Here is a 6,928-nt window from a genome sequence, read left to right on the forward strand (position 1 = left end):
CACACCTGCCTTCAATCAGGTCTTCACCTCCCTCAGCCATCAAGCCCAGCCATCCCATATGCCTTCTAGAGAAAACACATCTCTTCTCTTTCCACTAGTGAAATAACATCCTCTCTCCTGCATAGGCTGTAAACCCCAGCTGTTATGGGTCCACACCAAGCATGATAACTTTAATGATAATTATGTGAGCATCCATACTGATGTTGTCGTTGGCTGTGGTGTGTTGTGGTGTGGACTCTGACATCCACTTGAGTTAGAATTATACATTTCTAAACAATATGTAGTTATAAGTACCGTGCTTGGTGTGCACAGCCCATTAGTAAGATTGTTGACTCAGCTCCAGTGGTAGTAACACAGCTCCAGAGACCAGAGTTCATTAGTTCTTCGTGTTCGATCCTTGTCTGGTAACTTGCCACTCTGCCTGCCCTTCCAGCCAACCCTCACCATTCAACCCCCAGCCATCCTCTACAAATACGCCTTCTTATGTCTCTGTCTATAGGATATCTGCATATTCTTTTTTTAGGGTTCTTTTTTTTATAAAAGAATAGCTGAGCTTCAATATCTGCTAAAACTAAAACAATTTCACTGTCAAAACCGCACTGTTCTTTTTTTGTAATTACGATGTGGTTGTTGAGATTTGACATGTCATTTGAGAATGGCTTGTAGCTTGCACCTGTGTGTGTCATCTCTGTATCGCCTGATACCTTGGGTTTACCAAGATATGGTACAGCTAAAAGGACAAAAGGCTTTTTAAATGTGGAATTCTGGATTGGAACTTTATTACTCTACATTATCCAGACTCCATGTGTGCCAGTTTTCTGTTTTTTTTTTTGGGGGGGGGGGGGGGCTGGAGTAAATCTGAGTTGAGGAAACATATTACATATTAACTATGTGGCTCTCTATTTTGCCCACCTTTTGGACCCTTTAACCACTTTTCCAAAAAAAGATTAAAGTAGAAAATAGCCGATCTACAAGCTCACAGGGCGTTGCATTGCGGGGGTTGTGGTCTTGTAGCTTGGCTATTTTTGCTATTCATCGAAAGTCCAAGTCTATAGGGTTTAAGTACTTTATTATGTTGATATGAGGGCTTTAAGGTGTTGTGAACAGATAAGGGAATTCATTCAACCTTTAAGATTATCTGAGCAATCATTGAGTGACCCTCATTTACAATGACGCCAAGATTGCAAAATATAAATAAAAGTGAAAACACTTTTGAGTGTATTTCTAAATCGGCCAATACCTAAGGGTATTCAGTTTTAGGTCACGTTGCAAGAGATTCCATGAGTCTGCTGCACAAATACTAAAAGCAGTCAGTAGGTCAGACCTGGCATGAGGTACCTGAAGGACCAGCCCGTTATTGGAGTGTGCTAAAATGTGACCGTGGTTCCAGTGATGTGATGTATGATGGTAATCAAGGTGAGTGAGTGAATGACATTCAACCAAAACAGATCGATAAGTGGAGGAAAGGTGGTAGCTCTCAGACATGTAGAGTTGTTGACCCAATGTGACTTCAATGTGACCCAATGTGATTTCAGCTTTCAATTAACTGTTCCATAATCAATCAATCAATCAATCAATCAATCAATCAGGTAAATAAATATGAATCTATGCAAACCATCTACATAACTTTGTACCATGTGGTAATCAACTTAGTCATAGTTCAGTTAGAAATAAATGATGATTGCTGTATGTCTTGTATTTTGCAAATTTTACTGCAAAGTAAGTAACCCTTATGCAAATTGTGTCCTTCACATTTCGTGTTTTTTAATTATGCTGCTCTATCTACAGGTGTTCATGGTGAGACAAGTGTGAGCCATTTATTTGCTGTTAGAATAATTTAACCCTGGCAGAAAGATTATTAAAACACACTCACTCACGCACACACACACACACACGCACACTCCATCCAATTAAGCCAAACTTTTACTTAGTCTTGCAAAGGTGTCCCGCGTAAAAAATAACGGATCTATAATCGTCAAGTTGTAGCTCTGCCATTTCTGCCGCGGGCGACAACAAATAACAGTACGTGACATGTTCCATTTGAATGGGGCCAAATAAAATGTTGAACACACTCATGTGAGCTACAGAATGCATATTGGTGACTGATAATAATAATAACAATACGTCATGTGTGATGCTAGATCATCAGTGTGCAGGTAAACATCATGATGCTGTGTGAATGTGACCCTGCAGCCAGGAGCCAGAGGGGGCAAAGAGCAGCCTGTGTCATACACAAAACAAAGACACACGCTTATGAAAACACAGGCAGAGTGGGACCCGCTGAATGACACACTGTGGACCACTGACTGACTGGTGTGTGAAATACACCTGGAAGACCGTGAGTACAATATGACTCAAACTTATTACTAACCTCTTAGTATTTTTGGGATATACGCAGCAAATTTCTGTCTGCCTGATACAGCCTATATTATTTGATCTGCTTGTAATTACTGCAATATTTACATTGATATAAAACAAATACATATCTCCTTAACATTCAAGATTGTTGAAAATGTACTGCAGTGGGTAATGTGAATGTACTGTAGGCCAATATAAACATTTTGTCAGTCAATCAGTATGTCTATTGTGCTTGTATAGGTTCTCTAGTGAGAATGTGACATTCCATTTCATTCAATACATTGGCGTATGCTTAAATTACACCCCCATTAGGCCTCTGCCTGCCATTCCAGATACTGCAAAGATGTTTTTTTTATCAGCAGTTCATACGTTTTGGATTACTGATCATGTCCATTCATGATGAAATCTCATCCACTATAATATAAAACATAGATTCATTTAGACATGTCTCTTCTTTGATATGTGATTTGGTGTGTGTGTGTGTGAGGGGTCCCCCAGGGGTCTATCCATGGCCCCTTCCTTTTCTCCCTCTGAGTCTACACCAAATCTCTTGCCCGGAAATAGCCAATCTACAAGTCGTGTTGCAATGCATCGTGAGCTTGTAGATAGGCTAATCTCGCAGAATTTTAGTTTATTCTGACAAGCCCAGAAAAGGGACACGAAGGTTCATGTTAATAGTTGTTTGTGTGTTGTGCTTGATGATCCAGTTGTTTGTGTGTTGTGCTTGAGGACCCCCTTGAAAACGAGATGATGAAACCCCAGGGGCTTATCCTCTCAGTGAAATTTGTGGTTCACCCAAAAAATTACTTATTGTCTCCGACAGGCCAAAAGGCATGGTGAGAGAGTATGTTTTGCACCCTATCCGTCCATCCGTCCGTCCGACCGTCCGACCGTGTGTACTGTAATTGAAGAAAAATAAAGTAATTTTTTGGGTGAACTACTCCTTTAATGGCAATAAAAAATAATCTATAGTTTTGTTCTGGTTAAGCTTGTATAAGGAATATGAATATTTCCCTACTCATACTGTACAGTATAGCAAACAGCATAACTTAAAAACAACAACAACACATATTTTAGATAAACCCAAGTAAATCTTGCCAGTATGCCACATTCCCTCATAGTGAAGGATGGGATCAATGCATTATCTATGGCATAATTTAAAAACAAATCCCTCACATAATGGTTTCCATGTGTCCACGTTTGACTGAACTTGAGGTTTAAACATAAGTTGCGCTTGGGTGGTGCAGTGTTAAAGTTCCTGCCCACCACTGCGCAGGTCGTAGGTTCAAATCCACCGTGGTGCATCCGGCTTTGTCGAGCGTCTACATGAACACAATTAGCCTGTGTTCAGGGTAGGGACGCCGGGCGGGAGAGTGATAAATGTCACTGCACGTAATCCTACCAGCTGGGGCGGCACCTGTCAGCCATGAGTGTTGGGCATGAGGAGTAGGATGAAGGCTCTACATCCTCCCGGTGGGGGCTCCTCACTGGTAGGTGAGTCAGTAGAATACAATAGCAGTGACAACGCAGAAATGTGTGTGTACTTGGGGAGAAAAGGGGGTAAAAAAAAAACTAAACATAACACACCTACGTTTATTTATTCCTTTTTCTGTGACACATATATGAGACACCTGTATCCGGGCTTAGGTTAAAATATGCTAAAACTACAAGGGAATTGAGGGAGGGTCATTTTCAGCCTCGACAACCATTGAGTTCATATAACAAATGTATTATCAGGACTGGACCAAAGGTCACACCCTCAGGTTCACAGGTTAGATTAAGAGCTTTAGATAAGACCATCGCCTAAACAAATTGTCCAAGTTGCCCAATCAACCTCTCCTTCCCAGCTAGCGTTCAGCCCCCCTAAAACCCCTTCCCTGGATATAGCACCACAACCCCCCACCCCAAGGTCTTCACCCTGGGTGTTTGTGTCAAGTGCAGGGTGTCACACTTACGTTACTGATAGCAATGTCTTCATTCTCAATAACGGGCATATTTTGCTGGCCTCTCATTGATTTAATGATTTATTTACGTTTATATTGACATAAATACATATAAATGAACATATATTTGTACAAACAAACAAAAAAAGGCTCCAAAGCTTATTTCCATTGTGGTCCTTTGAGTGCAAATGTGTGTTCATCAGCACCAAGTGATTCTTGAACCTTCCCAATTCCTGTTTTGACGACCAATGGATATACTGTAGAAACCTGTGTTACATGTAATTTGACTCTTGTACTCCTGTACAAATGTAACTAAATTACAGTACATGTATACACTCTCTGAGTTGCAAATGCATAAATTAATACTGAGGATTTTACTGTGCTCTTTTTAGGCCAAATTATAAAAAAAACAAAAACAACAAAAACAAAACCACTCACCATAATTATGCGGATGACACTTAAATGTATATTAATCTCTCGCTGAGTGACTATGGTCTCTCTTCGCTGAGTCAGTGTATTGGACTAATCATTGACTGTATGAGCCAAAATTTCAACTAAACAAAGACAACACTGAGATGACTGTTTTTGATGCCAAGGATGAGAGGCCAAGACAGATATCTTGGTGTAATTATGGATTCATATATCTTAATTTTATTAGCCATATCAAGTCAATAAGAAAGTCAGCCTATTATTAAGAAGGGCTCCAATAATGTGGCCAGTCTATGACAGTGGTTCTCAAAGTGGGGTCTGGGTACACCCAGGCGTCCTTGAAGGGGTTTCAGGGGGTCCCCAGTAAAATTAGATAATATAACATCAAATTCAGTTCTACCACTTTAACCCTATTTTGTTCTCTGGCTATTTTAGGGGAAAAAATAAGATTTGGAAGAATTTTAGATTTGGGGGTTCTTGACATGAAAATATTTGAGAGCCACTGGTCTACAGTATATAGTAGCTTACAATATCTGTGAGGAATGACTGAGATGGCTTGGCACCCCCCCTCGCTTAAATTTGGAGAATCCAAGCCCTTTTGATTTCTATTATTAACAAAGTGAAAGTTAAATATCGTCACTGTTTGGCGCAAACCTTGTATGTCCAAAAGTGCCGATGCGACACTTTGTGAGTGCGTAGATCTACTATTTTCAATTCTTTACGAAAAAACAATAAAAGTTTAAATATGGAGGTACTAGGTCTCTGTAATAATATAAAAAAAAGTATAGAACATAATGTGAACAAACAAATTAGTGGCACTGCCTAGTGGCAGTGTGCACATTACATTACATTACATTACAGTCATTTAGCAGACGCTTTTATCCAAAGCGACTTACAATAAGTGCATTCAACATAGGTAGGGAACGAAACTACTAATCACCAGAAGTCTTAAGTACATTTCCTGCAAAAACAAGCAACCAAGAGTATACCTAGCGCTAAGGTAAAAGTGCTATATATCAGCTACCTACTTTCTTAAACAGATGAGACAAAATAGCAAAATCAAATGAGCATGAGCTAATACAAAACGTGTATCGACTAAACAAGATCCAATAAAACAGTACAACAATAGAACAAGAGTTCGTACAACTAGTTAACAACAAGTAAGCCAGCCAAAGAGGAAGGGTAGTGTTTCCTGAAGAGGTGGGTTTTCAGCCTGCGGCGAAAGATGGGCAGTGACTCTGCTGTCCTGACTTCAGTGGGAAGTTCATTCCACCACTGTGGGGCCAGAACAGAAAAAAGTCGTGACCGTGTCGATCGACCAGAAGGACCCTTGAGTGACGAGGCAATCAGTCGCCCCGAGGTGGCAGACCAGAGTGGTCGGGCAGGGGTGTAGACATCAACCATAGGCCAACCATAGGCAACCAACCATTATTCTGGCAGTGAATGAGTTAATATCAATGCATTGTTGTATTGACATGCCACTGATCTATTCTGTGGTTAGCAAGAGATTAGCTTCGGACAGACACACGGACAGACCCGACTCTATCAGAGTCACGCTGTAAAAATGCTTTAGTCAACTATAATAACCCTGGTTTGGCCAGGGGGTTAGAGCCCCCTTTGGTGTGCGGGTTAAAGTCCCATGTGTTTTCTGAGTATGAAATGCTTACACAATCCTGAAAAATATGAGTTTATTGCTGATAATGTGAAAAAAGTTCAACCATATCACACGTTGACCTTTATTTTTCATGCCCATCCTATTTATGCTCATCTTATCCAAGACATGAGTGCCATTCCGAGTCATTGTAAGTTATACTACACTGCAAGTTATACTACACTAATGTAAACAGATCATAAGCCTAGTCTGCCTCCCTGCATGGATGTTGACCCGCTATACATAACTATGCAAGAGAGAGCGGGTGATTAGGAACGTAGAAACCTCATCTATCTTCGGCGAGGCACGCCGCTTGGGGAACGGAAGGTTACTGGTTCGATCCCCGGCTTTCCCTCAGTTAGCATCGAAGTGTCCTTGAGCAAAACATTGAACCCCTAACAGCCCCCGATTAACAGATTGATGCCTTGCATGGTTTCCTCCGCTGTTGTTGTGTGAATGGGTGAATGTAATGTACATTGTAAAGCGCTTTAGATAAAGGTCCACTGTAGCAGTTGGGGGTTCAGTGCCTTGCTCAAGGGCACTTCAG

The sequence above is a fragment of the Gymnoscopelus microlampas genome (genome assembly GCF_963454915.1).
Source record: "Gymnoscopelus microlampas genome assembly, chromosome: 7".
NCBI lineage: Eukaryota > Metazoa > Chordata > Actinopteri > Myctophiformes > Myctophidae > Gymnoscopelus > Gymnoscopelus microlampas.